The following is a 20,016-nucleotide window of genomic DNA, read 5'->3' on the forward strand; positions in this document are numbered from 1 at the left end:
TGCCCCTGTAGAGAAGGTGAAAATATGGTACAGAAATTCAAGTCGTTTAGAACGCAGAGAGTCTTCTGCCAATCCAGGTAAGGCTTCTGCCAAAACTAAGTATAGAGATGACGAAGATGATGACGACGCTGGGCCATCAAGGATTCAGGAGGAGGAAGATGAGGATGCCGAAAGAGCAACAGTAACTACGCGAAGCCTAAACGAGCGCGAGCTACGAGATGTGCGAAAAGATTTTGGTCGCTGTATAGGTGAGCAGCTTGTCACCTGGCTGCTCCGGTGCTGGGACTCTGGAGCCAATTGTGTGGAATTAGACGGCAGGGAAGCCAGACGGTTGGGATCCCTTGCTCGAGACGCCGGCATTGACAAAGCAATTGCAGATGGAGCACGACCCACCAGCCTCTGGAGGCGTCTCCTCTCAGCTGTGAGGGAAAGGTATCCCTTCAAGGAAGATATTTTATGTGTACCAGGCAAGTGGACCACTATGGAGAAGGGAATCCAGTACCTGAGGGAATTAGCCGTACGGGAAGTGATTTATGAGGATCCAGACCAGACACAAACATCCAAAGATCCAGATGGAGTCAAGTGTACACGACCCATGTGGCGGAAGTTTGTACGGAGTGCACCATCATCATATGCCAGCTCATTGGCAGTAATGGCCTGGAAAGAGGATGAGGAACCCACAGTGGATGAAGCGGCTAAACAACTCCGGCAGTACGAAGAAAGTCTCTCCTCTTCCTTACAGGCCTGCGTCTCAGCTGTGGAGAAACTGTCTGAAGAGGTCCACCAACTTAAAGAGAATCTATCTTCCCCCCAACCTGAACCAACCAGTGTCCAACGACCGAAAGAGAACACCTGGGAGAAACTTTCTGAAAAGTTTCACCAACTTGAAGAGAGATTATTCTCCTCCGCACCTGTACAAAGCAGTGTCTCAGCTATCAGGGGTAGGCGTTCATCCACACAAGGAAGACGATATAGTGGGTACTCACCCCGTGCCACCCTGTGGTTTTACTTACGAGACCATGGAGAGGACATGAGAAAATGGGATGGAAAATCTACCGCGACCCTAGAGGCACGGGTACGTGAGTTGCAAAAGAAAACAATCAGGAAAAAAGGATTCTCCGAAAAGTTTGCTGCTCCAACTTCCAGCAGACAATCCTTCAAACACAGAAACGAAGAAGATTCTGACCAGGATTAGGGGGGCCCTGCCTCCAGCCAGGGGGAGGAAAGGGACAATCGAGTTTATTGGACTGTGTGGATTCGATGGCCTGGCACATCACGCGCACAGAAGTATAAGGCTTTAGTAGACACCGGTGCACAATGTACTATAATGCCATCGAGCTATAAAGGACCAGAGCCCATCTATATTTGTGGAGTGACAGGAGGATCTCAGCAGTTGACTGTATTGGAGGCTGAAGTAAGTCTGACTGGGAATGAGTGGGAAAAGCACCGCATTGTGACTGGCCCGGATGCTCCATGTATCCTTGGCATAGACTATCTTAGAAGAGGATATTGCAAGGACCCAAAAGGGTTCCGGTGGGCTTTTGGTATAGCTGCCTTAGAGACAGAGGGCATTAAACAATTATCTACCTTGCCTGGTCTCTCAGAGGACCCCTCTGTTGTGGGGTTGCTGAGGGTTGAAGAACAGCAAGTGCCAATCGCTACCACAACTGTGCACCGGCGGCAATATCGCACTAACCGAGACTCCCTGATTCCCATCCATAAGCTAATTCGTCAATTGGAGAGCCAAGGAGTGATCAGCAAGACCCATTCACCTTTCAATAGCCCCATATGGCCAGTGCGAAAGTCTAATGGCGAGTGGAGACTAACAGTGGACTATCGTGGCCTGAACGAAGTCACGCCACCACTGAGTGCTGCAGTGCCGGACATGCTGGAACTTCAGTATGAACTTGAATCGAGGGCAGCCAAGTGGTACGCCACAATTGATATCGCTAATGCATTTTTCTCCATCCCTCTAGCAGCAGAGTGCAGGCCACAATTTGCCTTCACTTGGAGGGGAGTTCAATATACTTGGAATAGGCTGCCCCAGGGGTGGAAACACAGCCCTACCATTTGCCATGGGCTGATCCAGTCTGCGCTAGAGCAGGGGGAAGCTCCTGAACACCTGCAGTACATCGATGACATTATTGTGTGGGGTGACACAGCAGAGGAAGTTTTCGAGAAAGGGAAGAAAATAGTCCAAATCCTTCTGAAAGCCGGTTTTGCCATAAAACAGAATAAAGTCAAAGGACCTGCACGAGAGATCCAGTTTTTAGGAATAAAATGGCAAGATGGACGTCGTCAAATCCCAATGGATGTGATCAACAAAATAACAGCTATGTCTCCACCAACTAACAAAAAAGAAACACAGACTTTCCTAGGTGTTGTGGGGTTTTGGAGAATGCACATCCCAAATTACAGTCTGATTGTAAACCCGCTCTACCAAGTAACCCGTAAGAAGAATGAGTTTGAATGGGGCCCTGAACAACGACAAGCCTTTGAACAAATCAAGCAGGAAATAGTCCATGCAGTAGCCCTTGGGCCAGTTCGAACAGGACCAGATGTAAAGAATGTGCTCTACACTGCAGCCGGGGAGAACGGCCCCACCTGGAGCCTCTGGCAGAAAGAACCTGGGGAAACTCGAGGTCGGCCCCTGGGGTTTTGGAGTCGGGGATACAGAGGATCTGAGGCCCGCTATACTCCAACTGAAAAGGAGATATTGGCAGCATATGAAGGAGTTCGATCTGCTTCGGAGGTGGTCGGTACTGAAGCGCAACTCCTCCTAGCACCCCGATTGCCAGTACTAGGCTGGATGTTCAAGGGAAGGGTCCCCTCTACGCATCATGCAACTGATGCTACATGGAGCAAGTGGGTTGCATTGATTACTCAGCGGGCTCGAATAGGAAACCCCAGTCGCCCAGGAATATTGGAAGTGATCATGGACTGGCCAGAAGGCAAATACTTTGGGATATCATCAGAGGAGGAGGTGGGTCGTGCTGAAGAAGCCCCACTGTACAACCAGTTGCCAGAGAATGAAAAGAAATATGCCCTGTTCACTGATGGGTCCTGTCGTATTGTGGGGAAGCATCGGAGATGGAAGGCTGCTGTATGGAGTCCTACGCGACGAGTTGCAGAAGCTGCTGAGGGAGAAGGTGAATCGAGTCAGTTTGCAGAAGTGAAAGCCATTCAGCTGGCTTTAGACATTGCTGAACGAGAAAAATGGCCAGTTCTCTATCTCTACACCGATTCATGGATGGTAGCAAATGCCCTGTGGGGATGGTTACAGCAATGGAAGCAAAACAACTGGCAGCGTAGGGGCAAACCCATCTGGGCTGCTGCATTGTGGCAAGATATTGCTGCTCGGGTAGAGAACCTGGCTGTGAAAGTACGCCACGTAGATGCTCATGTGCCCAAAAATCGGGCTACTGAAGAACATCAAAACAACCAGCAGGTGGATCAGGCTGCTAAGATTGAAGTAGCTCAGGTGGACTTGGATTGGCAGCATAAAGGTGAATTATTTATAGCCCGATGGGCCCATGACACCTCAGGCCATCAAGGTAGAGATGCAACATACAGATGGGCTCGTGATCGAGGGGTGGACTTGACCATGGATGCTATAGCACAGGTTATTCATGACTGTGAAACATGTGCTGCAATCAAGCAAGCCAAACGGTCAAAGCCTCTTTGGTATGGAGGACGATGGCTGAAATATAAATATGGAGAGGCCTGGCAGATTGATTACATCACACTCCCTCAAACTCGCAATGGCAAGCGCCACGTACTTACAATGGTGGAAGCAACCACCGGATGGCTGGAAACATATCCTGTGCCTCATGCCACCGCCCGGAACACCATCCTGGGCCTTGAAAAGCAAGTCCTATGGCGACATGGCACCCCAGAAAGAATAGAATCAGACAATGGGACTCACTTCCGAAACAACCTTATAGACACTTGGGCCAAAGAACATGGTATTGAATGGGTGTATCACATCCCCTATCATGCACCAGCCTCCGGGAAAGTTGAACGATACAATGGCCTGTTAAAGACTACCTTGAAAGCAATGGGCGCTGGGACGTTCAAAAACTGGGATACGCATTTAGCAAAGGCCACTTGGTTAGTCAATACTAGGGGATCTACCAACCGAGCTGGACCTGCCCAATCAAACCTGTTACGTACTGTAGATGGGGATAAAGTTCCTGTAGTGCATGTAAAAAATATGCTGGGTAAAACAGTCTGGGCTACTCCTGCCTCAGGAAAAGGCAAACCTATTCGTGGAATTGTTTTCGCTCAGGGACCTGGATACACTTGGTGGGTGATGCAAAAGAACGGAGAGGTCCGGTGTGTACCTCAAGGAGATTTAATACTGGGTGAGAATAGCCCATGAACTGAATTGTACCATGTTAAATAGTATATTATACTGTATGTTATCACTACCATGATTACTATAGGTGACTAATTAGAATGTATGGAAAAGAGTGTAACCTGAGCATGACATAAATGGTATGGAATAAGGGGTGGATAGATGTCCTGGTTTCAGTTAGCACAGAATTAATTTTCTTCCTAGTAGCTGGTGGAATGCTGTGTTTTGGCTTAGGATGAGAAGAGTGCTGATAACACCCCGATGCTTTAATTGTTGCAGAGCAGTGCTTATACTAAGCCAAGGACATCTCAGCCTTTTGCTCTGTCCTGCCAACGGGCAGGCTGGGGGTGCAGTAAGAGCTGGGAGGGGACAGACCCAGGACAGGTGACCCAAACTAGCCAAAGGGGTATTCCATACCATCTGACGTCATGCTAAACAATATATAGGGGTGGCTAGCTGGGGGGGAAGGGGCCGGACTGCTCGGGGTTAGGCTGGGCATCGGTCAGCGAGTGGTGAGCAATTGCATTGTGCATCACTTGTTTGTACATACTATTATTACTTTCCTATTATCATCATTGTATTATTATTGTTATTATTTTTATTATTATTTTGTTATTATTATTTTCCTGTCTTATTAAACTGTCTTTATCTCAACTCACGGGCTTCACTTTCCATTTCTCTCCCCCGTCCCGGAGAGGGAGGGGGGAGGGTGAGCGAACGGCTGCGTGGTGTTTAGCTGCCGGCCAGGTTAAACCACAACACTTAGCTCACCAATTAATTCACTCTTGGGCCCTGATATCTATGTTATGTGTCAGTTCACTCCCTGGCTCTCTTTTGTTGTGAAGTTCCTCTGAAACAAGACCTGTATGTGGTTTCAAGTATATTTCCCTATGGAAATTGCTTAGTTTTGTCCTTGGGGATGAACAAGGTGGCACCAGCCCTTACATGGAACTCCAGCATTATCCCTGAATGCCCATCACCCCCAACCATCCCACTCCCACAGAGCTTCCCTTTCCTGTCAGTGGGCTTCATCAAGGGTTATGAGCCAAAAAAACACAAAGCCTCACACAACCTGATCTATGTGCTGTGATTCCAGGGTACCGTGGGAACATAGAGGGTGCTGAGCCAAGGGCTATGGAGTATGGATGCAGCCAGCCTGGCCAAGGGGAGGCTGGCCCTGTTCAGAGTGGCTGGACCATGCTAAAGCGGTTGGTGTGAATTCAGCATCCCTTGGACCTTTATTGTGCCTCACACTGGGAATTGTTGGGACTAAATGGACCTTCAGACACCCTGGACAGAGCTGTGAGCAAGGCATCAGCCATACAGTGGTCCTGGGCTTTACATACCACACAGGAAAAGCTACTGAAATTATTCTTGCTCATCCAGCTGTGTTCAGGTTCCTGTTTATTCTGGATTTGTATATATATATGTGGAGGAAAAGGAGTTTTAGTTCCAATTGAGAGTTTGCAAGCTCTTACCAAGACTGTGAGAACCATTTTGCAAATACAGTAGTGCTTTTTTAATGTCACTTGTGCCAAACATATTGTACCAGTTAAAGCAAACTCTGGATGGAATCAAATAAAACAGCTAATGGGAGAATATAATAGATAAACAGTAAGGTTACACATTTAACTGTTTCCCACTGCTGAGTAGTATTATCAGCAACACTATATTCAGCCATGTGAATTATCGTTGTGAGCTATGCTTCGTTTTATAATAGGAAAAAGGCCATTGTTTGAAAACTCTGATCAACATAAATTATGCAGCTCCTAAGTAATTTCTAATTTATGTTTTGTTTTACTTTGTGACTCTCGGCTCTAGTGATATCTCAGTCCCAAAGCACTGGAGAGTCTGCTGTATATAGGCAAACCAGCAAGGCAGCAATTCACCAGCAGCAGTGAGATGGGCAGGGAGAGCATCCCAGTGCTCTGCCATGCTGGCTCACATTGCAGGAGCCAGAGCAGGAGGCAACTGGGAGGTGAAGGGGTTTGCTATCAAGTCATAATCCTGCCATTATGTTTGAATGAAAGCAGGAGTGTTCACACCCTCTGGGGACAGAACATGTTATCTGGGCACCAGGCAGGGACGGATGGAGCCATCTCAGAAGACGATTGCTTGGGAGAAGTGATCATCACTTGCTTTGGGGGGGAACCAGTGACTTAACAGTTGCTGAGTATCAAATCATGCCACCATGAATGATACTCTGTGGATTGTGGGCTTCTTTTCAGCCTCTGTACCTAGGACAGGTGGCACTACTACAGGCTTTTTCTATTTTCAAGCCACAGAGACATAGCCTAAAGCTGAAGAGTGGCCTTTTCCAATACAGAATGAGCCGGAGAAGCAGCTGCACAGAGTGACCTACTGTCACAGAGCAAGACATTACCATAATAGCAGCCAGATGGCCAGGCTTTGCCTTTATTATTGGAATTATCATTCCTACCACAGGAGTGCTGAGATTCACCAGCAGAGATTGGCACTTGACAGCCACGTGATAAAACACAGCCTTTGCCCTAGAGAGGTTCCAGTCTAAAACATCAGGACAGGTAAGAGGAGGAAGAAAGGAGTACAGATAGAAGTCAAGAGGCTCACCAGCTGTTGTAGAGCACCACAGGCAGGTTGGTGCCAGTGCAGCAGGACCAGCCCCACAGACCAACCCCACAGCTCCACAGCCTCTGCCTCAAAACCATCCCACCTGCCTAAGACTTGCACAGGTCCCTGTAGAAAAGGTCCGAAGTGATTCAAAAATAGTAATGGCAATACCAGAGGACAAAGGGAAGTTTCACCATGTGAAATACCATTTGTTATTAGAAACCATCCTGGCCATCCCTGCATAAAATATGACAACAAACTAATTCTGCTAACATCTCCCTTTTTATGTTACTAATACAGACTAGTTTGTTTTATCTTTGCCCTCTCTCATTAGGGGGGGAAATATCTGAGTAGTTAGTAAGAGTGTAGAGAAAGATCCACCATCAGATAGCATGCAAACACTTGCTTTGTTTATTGTAAAACCACAAGGAGTCTCATGCCATTTTGTTTTTAATTTGCTGAGATCGGAAAAATCAGTTTAACAGCAAAAAAAAAAAAAAACAAAAACAAGAACTTACCCACAAAGGTAAAAGCCCTGGGGCAAGAGATAACCATACGGGATTTTATCAAGGTAGGTCACATTTTTCTCTAAAGTTGAGTAAACTCTTAGAATTGATAAAATCTTGCAGCCAGATTTCATTCGATATGAAAAAGCATTTGTGGGAGGGAAGCATCTGTTCATTATCACTCATGGGCTTAATTGTATGTTTGTTATCACCCAGTGGTGTTTTCATACTTACCACATGCACTACCGTATGTCCAACTTCAAAGAGAGAAAAGACTATGGAGGGACTTGTTTCACAAAGGAAGATAGCTTCAAATAACCTGGTTTCCTTCTGAGAAAAAGGAAGGGGGCAAAATCTGGGGAGTGGTGTCTCCTATAGGAGCTAAACTGCTAATGTGAGAATAGCAGACTGTTTGGAAAGAACATACGGCTCCAACGAGCTAGTTATCACTCTGCCTAGTGATTGCAGGAGCTCATGTGATTCATTTTTCCCAAGAGAGGAGAAGTTACCCTTTTGCTTCACTTAAAAATAAAATAAATAAAGCAAACCAAAACAAAGTAAAATAATCCCTGTTTCTCCTTGAAAAGCATATTGCAGCTCAGAATCATAAGTTAAGAGGAAGAGGCAAAAAGTAATAGAAAAAAAAAAAAAAAGGAAAGGAGAACGAACTGATACGAGGGCTGATGATACTCATGAGAGTCTGACCATTCCTTCTTGCAGTGCTGCCCTCTGTTCCATGCCTGTCACCTCTCACCTTGTCTCTGGTTTCTATGCAAAGGCTTCAACAGCAGAAAATGAAAAGAAAAAAAAAAAAAAGAAAAGCTCACCAAATTCTTTTCAAATCACTTTTCCTACTTTCCCATGGAAAAAAAAAAAAAAAAAAAAAAAAAAAAAAAAAAAAAGGAATAATCATTTCAGGGCTGAAGTAGTTCTCTTGGTGTGAGTTTAATTAATTGAAGCAAGAAAGTCCCCAGGAACCCTGTCATAATTCCCATCAAAAACACTGTAGTAAGTAACCCCATAGCTATAGATGAGGGATTTTTTTCATTACTGTTTCAATCTCAACCCTTCAGAAATCCTTTTTATATTTCAGTCATGACTCAGCTGATTTAGGTACTTTAATTCCCCTTTTCTTCCTTCATGCTCTCCATATTGTTCTGGATTTTCTAACAATACATACATGAAATTCATGCTGTGAAAGATGAGAGGTAATCTCTGATAGCAACTTGAAAGCTCAAGTTAAAAATAATCTTGTGGAACAAAAGGCTCCTTTTTCTTGTTCTGTAGATTTATACTCAATATTGGTCACATGCCAGGGAGTTTGCTAAGATGTATTTCCCCACATATGGCCATGGCTATTGAACTACACTCACAAGAGTAGCCATCCGCTGCACTTCCATGTCACATTGCATTAAAAAACTAAGTGGACACATTACAGTGACATCTGAGGATTTCTTCTCCCCAGTGCTCTAAGAAGCTTAACTTCCAAAAACTGTTTATTTATCCAAAACCTCATTATCGCAGACACTGAGAATTAGGCAGTTCAATCTTTCTTTCTTTCTTTCTTTCTTTCTTTCTTTCTTTCTTTCTTTCTTTCTTTCTTTCTTTCTTTCTTTCTTTCTTTCTTTCTCTCTTTCTCTCTTTCTCTCTTTCTCTCTTTCTCTCTTTCTCTCTTTCTCTCTTTCTCTCTTTCTTTCTCTCTTTCTTTCTCTCTTTCTTTCTTTCTTTCTTTCTTTCTTTCTTTCTTTCTTTCTTTCTTTCTTTCTTTCTCTCCCTCCCTCCCTGCCTTCCTTCCTTCCTTCCTTCCTTCCTTCCTTCCTTCCTTCCTTCCTTCCTTCCTTCCTTCCTTCCTTTTTCTTCATCTTTTCTTTTCTTTTCTTTTCTTTTCTTTTCTTTTCTTTTCTTTTCTTTTCTTTTCTTTTCTTTTCTTTTCTTTTCTTTTCTTTTCTTTTCTTTTCTTTTCTTTTCTTTTCTTTTCTTTTTTCTTCTCTTCTCTTCTCTTCTCTTCTCTTCTCTTCTCTTCTCTTCTCTTCTCTTCTCTTCTCTTCTCTTCTCTTCTCTTCTCTTCTCTTTTTTCTCTTTTTCTCTCTCTTTTCTCTCTTTTTCCATCTTTCTGTTTTTAATCAGAAACCCCCAGATTTGACTAGGTATGCTCAAAGCAGTACAATTGGTAGTTTTGAAAGTTCAGCTCTTTTTAACTTGCTCCCCCCTGACACCTCTCCTGTACACCCAGCCGTGCCACTCCATCCTGGTTTCAGAGACACTTTTTTGCTTGCCTGCATGAAGGCACTATTTGGGGCTTTTCTGTCTCCCCCACAGCCCTGGCATTGGCCCTGCTGCCTGTAGCCAGCTGAGCAGAAGACATGCAAACCAGTTTGGAGAACCTCCTTCTCTTTCCTTTCCAGGACTAGACCGACCCCAAGCTGGCCTTTCTGATCAACTTTTCAGCTTTCATGACTGAAGTTACACAGAATCACAGAATCACAGAATCTCTAGGTTGGAAGAGACCTCAAGATCATCGAGTCCAACCTCTGACCTAACACTAACAGTCCCCACTAAACCATATCCCTAAGCTCTACATCTAAACGTCTTTTGAAGACTTCCAGGGATGGTGACTCAACCACCTCCCTGGGCAGCCTGTTCCAATGTCTAACAACCCTTTCAGTAAAGAAATTCTTCCTAACATCTAACCTAAAACTCCCCTGGCGCAACTTTAGCCCATTCCCCCTCGTCCTGTCACCAGGCACATGGGAGAACAGGCCAGTTACAACAAAGCCATTAGATTTTGGACTGAAGGAAAAAAAAGTCTGTAAAATCTACTGCAGTATCCACTGTATTCAATAACTTTTTGCTGAGATACTACCTTCATTTTCATCTTTCTTCCATCCTCTGAGTATAACAGGACATGGTGTCCTGACACAGGCTTTAACACAGAGCCTCATGACCCCAGTGGTTCACCCTCATCTCCCACTCCCTGCTACCACCAACCATTAATTCTTGCTATTGTATATATATGAGATTAACATCCTTTCAGGTAAAGCAAACCCTTCATTTACCTGCTGATCCTTCCTGGCTCTGCATTTTTAAGCTCAGAATAAAACTATGTTCCCCAAAATGAGATGTTGTGCTCCCATGTTCCCCATTTCTCCACATTTCCTTTGTCTGCAAACTGAACCAGAACCACCTGCAGGGCTTTGCTAGAACTCATTTTATTCTGTCATTTCAGATATTTATTAAATCCCAGCAGCTGTATTCATATTATGCTATAATTCCACTGCTCAAATTTAGGAAAAAAAAATAGTTGGGGAAATATAAAAATGAAGCTTTAAAAAGTAGCTTTTAGTTGGCTGCAGTATAGTTGAAGTATGTTTTCCAATAATTGTTGACCATGTAAAAACAATACAATATATCAACATACTCATTTTATAAGAAAAAGAGAAGACAGAAGACTTTGTATATGTTTTTTGCAGCCAAGACACTGTTTCTGAAGGAATTTTAATTTTTGCACCCTTTGAATTTTTAATTATTTCCTATGCAGATTTTGTGGTTTTGCATTTAATTTCCTGTTATTTGTCTCTCTATCTCCCTCTCTCTTTATATATATATAAAATTCAAATCCTCAAATCAAATTACTCCATATACATATACACATATATATATACACTCCATATTTATAAATATGGAGTAATTTGATTTGAGTAAATTATTGATTCTTTGGACATTAACTCCTTAGTTAAGTGGTATTTTTATAATGACTATTTTCCAAAGCACCCTTTCCTTACTTACCTCTTCTAGATGCTTCCTTTAGATATTGCCAGCAAAATAGAAAATATTTTCTTGTAATCTTTTTTATTTGTATTCTGCCACTGTCCTTCATAGCGTCAGAATTCAAACTTAGAGAACTTTTCTAAGGTTTCTGTGCTTTTTTCATGTTCTACAATTCTTCCCAAAGTGAGTATTTATGTGTCTCCTTGCTGACAATTCTTGGTTCCTAAAGAAACAAAGAAAATATTTTGCTCAGGGAAATTTTCTTCTACTTCCTATCAAAGGGCAAAATCCAATGGCCACCAACACTGGTGAGATGTCGTTTACTTCAAAAAGGGTGCTGTCCAGTGAGCAGTGTCTCTGCCCGTTCTGAAAATTTCTGTCCTGGCAGAATAAGGAATCCTTTCACTCCACATTGCTAGTGCTTCTACATTGGATAAATCCCCACATCTACCATGCAAATCTGTTTCTTCATGCTTTCCCAAAATGTAATACAAGTGAGAAAGCAGTCCCCCTGACAGCTACTTATAAGCACAGAGAAGCAGTTCTCTCAGTGACATTTTAACCACTTTCAGCACTGGGAAAGCACAGTGGGGAGGTAGCAGTTGACACCATTTTTATAGAGTCAAGGTACCTATACCCCCACCAAGGGTATTAATGACTGTATTCTTGTGTATTAAAATAACAACAAAAACTATCAGATCAAATGATGAAGGTAAACATGAAGCTAATCAGGAAGGAGATTTAGGAGTTACCATATAATTCCCCCAAAGCCCCGAGCCTAATTAGTGAGGAATATAAACCAGTTGACAGACTGCACAGCTAGAAAAACATAAAACAAAGAAGGTTATAATATTTATTATAACTGTATAAGGCAGTGATTAGACCCCCAACCTATGTACAGATCTAATCACCATTCCCTGGAAGGGATAATAGACAGCCCTGTGAGTCAGGTTTGACAAATTAATCCAAGCCTTATCCAAATAAAGAGATTTGTAGTTTTCAATGAAAAATTAACTCCCTTGACTGGGAAGCGGGGACGTCACTGCATGCACTAATAGCATTGTACTGAGAGACAGTGCTACACCATGTCTGTGCTCAAAGGTCTGTCAAATAGCACGTGGGGACTTGTTCAGCATTGCAGCAAGGGCAATGAATTGATGCCAAAATTTGTGTATTTTTAAAGTGTTAGTCATCCTAGGACATAAAGCCTAGTACCGAGATATTGACAGTAGCCTATAAAGGTTGATGAAGGTGGTCATTCTCTAACTCTTGGCCTTCTTGAAAGACATCCATATATCTCAGACAGGTTCAGGTGAGGAAGTTCCTTGTGTTGAGCATGCACAGTGTAGACAAAATGAAAAAAGTACTAAACAGATTTAATTAAATATTTATGCTATAGTGTGGCAATCTGATAGCAAGCACAAAAGAAGCAACATGACTAGTAGGTGAGACATCATACGGACACCCATGTTTTTTCCATTAAAAAAAAAAAAAAGACTGTACAGAGCTTACAGAGCTCAGGGATCTCAGGGAGCATCTAAAAATGCTGGAACAAAAATTAAAATAAAATAAAATAAAATAAAATAAAATAAAATAAAATAAAATAAAATAAAATAAAATAAAATAAAATAAAATTGGAGCAAAGGATATAATCTGTGGTGAAAGGATAGGCCTGATTTGTTTTTTCCATGTGATGAGTGAGCTTTTCTTCTTTGTCTTCTATTAGAGCTCCAAGGATTTCAGATTCTTTGATATATTTGAAGAAATGGCATGGCCATGGCCAGCATGGCATCTTCTCCCTGAACATTAACAAATGTTCTTTATATAGGCTCTTTTTATAAATATGTTCTTTTTACAGGCTTTACTTTACTTACATGAACAGTATAAAAACTACATGCTGACAGACCAACTAAACACAATTTTTGCCACAGTGCTTTTAGGAATGTATACAGGGAGACTGAGGCTATGAAGCTAAGTAGCTTGCAGAAGTCAGTTCCTACTTTTTGTGTTTCAGGGCGCCTGAAATGAAAGCCTTTGTGTGGGGTCAGACAGGTAAGCACTTGTGTGATTGCAGGGCAAGTTAGGTTTTGCAGAACTACTTTCTCAGCAGTTAGCAACCTAAGAGAGTTGAGGTAGTTATGAGGAACAGGAGGGGACAGAGGTAAGTCTGACATCCTGCCCACCCCCTGCCCTTGGCACGTGGTTCTGTGCTGCCAGGAGACACTCCCTACTTTACTGGATTTTCTCAAATTCACATTCTAGAAGCACTCAGGAAGGAACAATCTCTCTTCTCAGCAAGAGCAGTTTTCTGGCTAGAAAGTGGAAAACTTCAGTTCATTTTTCAGCTGTCTACAGAAAGGATAAATATTCATCATCCCACCCTATGTCACAATGTCCCAACCATTAAGACTAGCAGATTTCCCTCAGTAAAAGTAGTGGAGATGTTGCCCCTGGAGTGAAGCTCTAGCTCTGAAGAAATATTTTTTGTGAAATATACAGGTGCCCTTGGGATTAGGAAGCACTGTCACAATATTTGACTTCAACATTTAACTTAGAAATTAGGCCAGACTTGAATACTTTGGGTGGGAATTTAATGCAATTTTCTACCTACAGATAATCTTTCCTTCCCAAAGTGTGCAGAATCCAGTGCAATCTTCCTTTCAATTTTCAATCTGAACAATTTTTGCAATTTTGGCCAAAGAGCAGAGCTTTTCAAGGGATCCTTTCTCACCCTTCTCCTGAGATTAAAGCATTTACTAAAGCAATGTGGTGTGTTTACCATTCTTTGTGCTTGTATCTGAATGATTTAGAGAAGCAAGACTATGTTATTGTCCAGCTGTCTTTTGGACAGCTGGGCTTTACTACAGTACAGACAAATAGCTGAATAGAATACAGGCTTTTATGATACCTTGAACATGATATTCAGAGAAGAGAAATTACAAATAGTATCTTCTTTTACACCAACAGCGAAGTGTTTAGCTGAAACTCGTATGTGATGGAACCAGATAACTAACAGTAAGTCCTTAAGATAAGTGCCCAAAATGCTATTGTGCTGGTGCTATACAAAGATTATATGTAGTGATAACCAGATACAGACACTAAGGAAAATAAGTTCTCATAAAACACTTTCTGAGACTAGTAAATAAATAAAAATACAGAACAAGTATTAAGATAAAAGTGAGGAGGATTTAAAGGTAGTTTATTCCCAGGAAGAGTCTGTCTTCTGAATCTAAATGATTCTCCCAAGCTATGGTTAAGGAAAAGTTATCAGGAAAAACATCGTTGGAGCACTAAGGCTTCTGGTCAGGGCATTGGTGCTTTCAGGATGTGCTCCGATAAATATGAAGTGTTTCCTAACTGTTTTATTCATAGGCTGTCTAAATAGGGCTGCCCTTGGTGCTCCGAACTAAACAAACCTTAGTGTGTTATTCACAGTCCTGCTAAAGAATGATGCTAAATGAATAAACACAGCCTTGTTTAACAGAAGATACCACTGTGATTACTTTACCTGCTTTCCTTCCTGTGTTGTACAAGACTAAGTGATTACAACCCATGTGCAGTTCTAAGCGCTGAGCCACGAGCAGACAGCATGGGAGAGATGCCTCCAGTACTAGTTGCTTATCCCATGCATATATAACAGCTCATGTCTCTCTGTGTGCAGAAGAAGGTACAAAAATGTGGGTTTTCAGCTCCTGCCAGACAGATAAATAAATATGCTGGACTGGAAAGAAGCATGTTGTGGGTCAGGACTTGACTCAGAGATCAGCATTTAGATATCGGCCATAGGACTCACTGAGCTGATTCCTGCTTGTAATGAAAAACACTTTAAAGGACATGTGAACTTAATTGAGATATTTCCAGATGACTTCACCGCAGATTTTGGTAAACAATTAAAGTGTTTAACTACCACAGAGTGTATGTGTCCTCAGTGCTGGGTCTGGTTATGCATTTTCATCCAGGCTGAAGTACCTATTCTGACCTATTTTCCTCCTACAGTTTGCTTCAGACTGTGACCAAAGGCATCCTTCCATCTTCTCCTGGTTGAGCTAAACAGACAGAGCTCTTGCATTCCCTCTCTCTCTAAGGTATGTTTACTTGTCCTTTTGTATCTGTCATGACTGTTCTCTGACTCCTCTCCAAATTGTAAACATTTTCCTCAGGCTGCAGAGAAAACAGTAACACAGTGTTGCAGTGACAGTCAGATTCATGCCAAATGAAGAGGAAATATAATTTTCCAACTCTTAAGATCACTGTTTGCAGCCCAAGGATCACATCAGTAACAGGGCCCACTGCCACACACTAGGCACTTGTACTGAGCTGAGCTATTTCTTCACAATTTACTGACTCCCTTTGCATAGAGAGGCTAATTCAAGTGACATTACACATGACTGTCTGAAAAAGACGTTTTGCTTATGTTGAGCAGCACGTCCCTTCCTCCTCGACTCACCTGTCCCACAGTTTTTGTCATCTGCAAACCTGATCAGAAATGGTAGAAGCATGAAGTGGTTCTAGATACACTCTCAGTGAAACAAAATAACTGTGCCCAACACCCATGTTTGCAATGACTGGTTATTGAGTTTTCTATGAGCTAGGTGTGCCATGTTACTTTTTGTCATCCCAGCTGTTGTACAGAAACCGACTAAACACTTCTAAAAGCAAAGCACCATTATATTCATCATCCAGCTTTACTGAAAAATCCCATTGGTTGGCTGGACAGGATCTGTTTTCTGTTTGTGCATGTGAATTGCCTTTAACCTTATTAGTACTATATTAGCACTTTAAAGGAACCATAGCAGTGAACTATATTAGCACTTCTCTTATTGTTTTATTTTTATTTTTATTTTTTACCAAATTACAGAATTGTCTAAGTTAGAAGAGACCTCCAAGATCACTGAGTCCAACCTCTGACCTAACACTAACCAGTCCTCCACTACACCATATCACTAAGCTCAACATCTAAATGACTTTTAAAGACCTCCAGGGATGGTGACTCAACCACTTCCCTGGGCAGCCCATTCTAATGCCTAACAACCCTTTTGGTAAAGAAATTTCTCCTAAAATCTAACCTAAACTTCCCCAGCACAACTTTAGCCCATTCCACCTCATCCTGTCACCAGGCACATGGTAGAATAGACCAACCCCCACCTCGCTAGAGCCTCCTTTAAGGTATCTGTAGAGAGCGATAAGGTCGCCCCTGAGCCTCCTCTTCTCCAGGCTGAACAAGCCCAGCTCCCTCAGCCGCTCCTCGTAGGACTTGTTCTCCAGACCCCTCACCAGCTTCGTCGCCCTTCTCTGGACTCACTCAAGCACCTCCATGTCCTTCTTGTAGTGAGGGGCCCAAAACTGAACACAGTACTCGAGGTGCGGCCTCACCAGAGCCGAGTACAAGGGGAAAATCACCTCCCTAGCCCTGCTGGCCACACTGCTTCTTATACAAGCCAGGATGCTGTTGGCCTTCTTGGCCACCTGAGCCCACTGCTGGCTCATATTCAGCTGACTATCAACCAATATTTCCAGGTCCTTCTCTGCCAGGCAGTTTTCCAATGAAGTTCAACAAGGCCAAGTGCCGGGTCCTGCACTTGGATTGCAACAACCCCAAGCAGAGCTACGGGCTGGGAGATGACATTGACATATTCTGCGTTATATACTGTACATGCCTACAAATTGAAATTTTATATATATATATATATATTTTTTTAACAATACTATTGAACTGACATCACATAAAATTTTGTATGAATAAATTTCAAAAAATCATACTATTCTCTGTTTTTCTGCCATCTCAAAAATTCTCCTTTATTATTAATATTTATTACTAGCAATTTCTCCTTTCTTCCAGTAAATAAATGGATATTTCTAATACTCTCTTTAAGCAAGCTTTGTTTGAGTGAGTTAGGTTTTCCTTTTTTTTCGCTTGGGAAATGTGGCTTTTAGTATACTTCATACAATGTTTACAAACATTTGGAATTAATCATTCACATTAATCATTCACTACAACTGTTTTTACAAATGTTTGAAAATTACTTAGCTTCATATTTCTGGCTTCATAAAAATGCACCTTTACACAATTGGGCAATATAAGGAACAGGCACCATGAGTCTATAGGGATTGAGATTGGTTTACTGAAGACCTCAAGATGAAGAGAATTTGGAGGGAGTCATGCAGACAAATAGAAGTATCTTATGTTCAATGTGACAAAACCAACCAACCAAAACAAACAAACAGTGGAGCCAGTGCAGCTCTGCAAGAGGTGTGCATATTTGAAATGGTGTGTCGAGAAAGCAATTTTTACAGTCTAATTAGCTATTAGTTGATTCAAACTAGCTTCAGTGACAGAAGCTGATGGCCTCTTCAGAGCTAAAAATGAGCTTTGGGAAAAATTCTCCCAAACAACTTCCAACCTATCACAAACACTGACTCTGTCATTACATCACCACACCATTAGTGTAGGAGTCTGTAGAGAAGATGATAAGGTTATCTCATCACCTTTTGTGGTGAATAAACTGTAGGATACACACACTATAAGGGATTAAAACTTCTTTGTGCTGTAAACTTTGCTTGATGACTGATGCCTCCTCATAGATGTTCCCAGAAGCCATATGCTGAACCTGCTTTGGCAGGGGTGTTGGACCAGATGATCTCTCAAGGTCCCTTCCAACCCCTACAATTATGAGATTTTTATTTATTTATTTATTTGTTTGTTTGTTTATTTATTTATTTATTTTAAAAAAGCTCTCAGAACAGCAATTTTTGATCACAGCATTTGTTTGGATTTACAGATATACTACCATTTTCATTTTACCGTTCTCTGGTTTACTCAGTCAGTTACTCAGTTAGTTGCTAAGCTTTATTAGTAAGTACATCACAATGTGTAGAGCAACAGGGGAATAAACAGCCCAAGAATCCAAATGTAGAAGAATGTCTTTGCAACACAATATATATGATAACAGATCTTTTTAAATGATATATTTTGCATTTTAGACATGAAGAAAAAGGGTTGGCTCAAGATCAAGGTAATCAAGGCACTGCATAAGCAGAATGGATGAAGAGTTTCCCAAACTGGAGTAAGAATTGATCAGTATGGGCAATTCAGCAGTTTTCTAATTGTTAGACTAACATTGTAAGAGCATTTTATATGCAGCCAAAATGGGTTCATTGATTTCAATTGAATGTATACTCTTTCACTTAGCTGGGGATCTGAACCATTGTCCCTGCAAATGGAAGTATTCATGAGCATAACAATGACATTATTCATCAATGATATGTTTTATAGCTCTTCTTGTGCTGTTTATTTGACTTTGCTTAGTTCAATTTTAATCATTTAACTTGTGGTTTTCATAGTGGAATTATGTCTATAGGAAAATAATTTTTTTCTAGGTTATGTAACTGTTCTGCAAACTGCTTAACATCAAAAGAAGAAAGAGTTTTTTTTTTCCTTTGTGCTACTCAAAGTTCAGAAATGAAATTATTTCTATTGCTTGTTACTGTTTTCAATGTTTATTTAGTCTAACATCTGCAGCTGGGCAAATGTTTGGTTTTTTTTCCTGTGTTTTTTGTGAAGAGAGGAGAAACACATTTTCCTTTTTTATTTTATTTTAATTTTATTTTTGTTATGAGGGAAAGCAGCAAAATTGTCAGTGCTTTTCAGATGTACACAAAGGAAGCACCTCTTATGTGCATATATATGCATATATTTGCATATACCTGTGTACTTACATATGCATACACATGAGTATGTATACATCATATTTATCACCATATTTATGTATATGCATTTATGTATACAGCAGAGAATCACAGAAGGATTGAAGTGGGAAGGGACCTCTGGAGGCCATCTGTTTCAACCTCCTGCTCAAGCAGGGCCACCCAGAGCAGGTTGCCCAGGATCGTGCCCAAGCAGCTTCTGAAGATCTCCAAGGAGGAGACTCCACAACCTCTCCGGGCAACCTCTGCCAGTGCTCCACCACTTGCAGAGTGAATACATATATATTATATATGCATACATTAATATATGTGTGTGTGTGAATGTGAATATATAACATACATGTATTCAGTAAATATATAAATGTACATATGTAAACACATAATCCTTATTAATGTGTCAAAATTTTCCATGACAACAAGCAAAGTAACAAGTAGGTTCTTCTTCATATACATGCTTTGGGATCTATAGTTGGCACCGTGGATTCCATATCCATGTGCAAACACTGTATCATATTAAAAGCAGTGATAAATAACCATAAGTGAAACCTGTGATAAAAATATTTTGTTCATTGGATTTAAGGTTGTTATACTTTTTAGGACCAGAGGAAGTCATAATTTTCATCTCAGTGGCCCCTGCCCTATGGACTTTAAATATGATCTTTCTACAAGATAGGAGAACATAGCAGAGAAATATTCAGAATCCAACTGGGCACAGTTTTGGACAACTTGCTCCAGCTGACTCTGCTTGAGCTTTGGGCTAGATGATTTACAGCAGCACCTCCCAAATGCAGCTATCTTGTGGTTCTATGAAGCATCACTTTTTTTTGCCTGAGTAGAAAAAAAAACACATAAACGTTAGCCAGGTTTTAGGGGATTTCTATCAGTGTTGGGCTCCAGAAAGCCACCAGGAGGGATGAGACAGAATAGAACTCTGAGTGGATGAAGGTCTAGAAAAGAGTCAGAGAATAAGAAAAAAAAAAAAAAAGAAAAAAAAAGAAAGAAAAAAAAAAAAAGAAAAAAAAAGTATATTACCTTTTTTTTTAATATATATATATTTGAATCTAACATAGATTCCAATTACTAAGCATGAAA

At 41.5% G+C, this 20,016-nt stretch overlaps 1 long non-coding RNA gene across 1 annotated transcript; it reads left to right on the plus strand.

Annotated features, from left to right (window-relative positions):
• The first annotated feature begins 4,824 nt into the window (after positions 1-4,824).
• On the plus strand, positions 4,825-19,831 carry LOC110351435 (uncharacterized). The gene is made up of 3 exons (XR_005263924.2): positions 4,825-4,869; positions 15,217-15,305; positions 18,202-19,831. It is a non-coding gene; the product is annotated as an uncharacterized lncRNA (long non-coding RNA).
• The last annotated feature ends 185 nt before the right edge of the window (positions 19,832-20,016 follow it).

The sequence above is a fragment of the Anas platyrhynchos genome, chromosome 2, assembly GCF_047663525.1.
Source record: "Anas platyrhynchos isolate ZD024472 breed Pekin duck chromosome 2, IASCAAS_PekinDuck_T2T, whole genome shotgun sequence".
Taxonomy (NCBI): domain Eukaryota; kingdom Metazoa; phylum Chordata; class Aves; order Anseriformes; family Anatidae; genus Anas; species Anas platyrhynchos.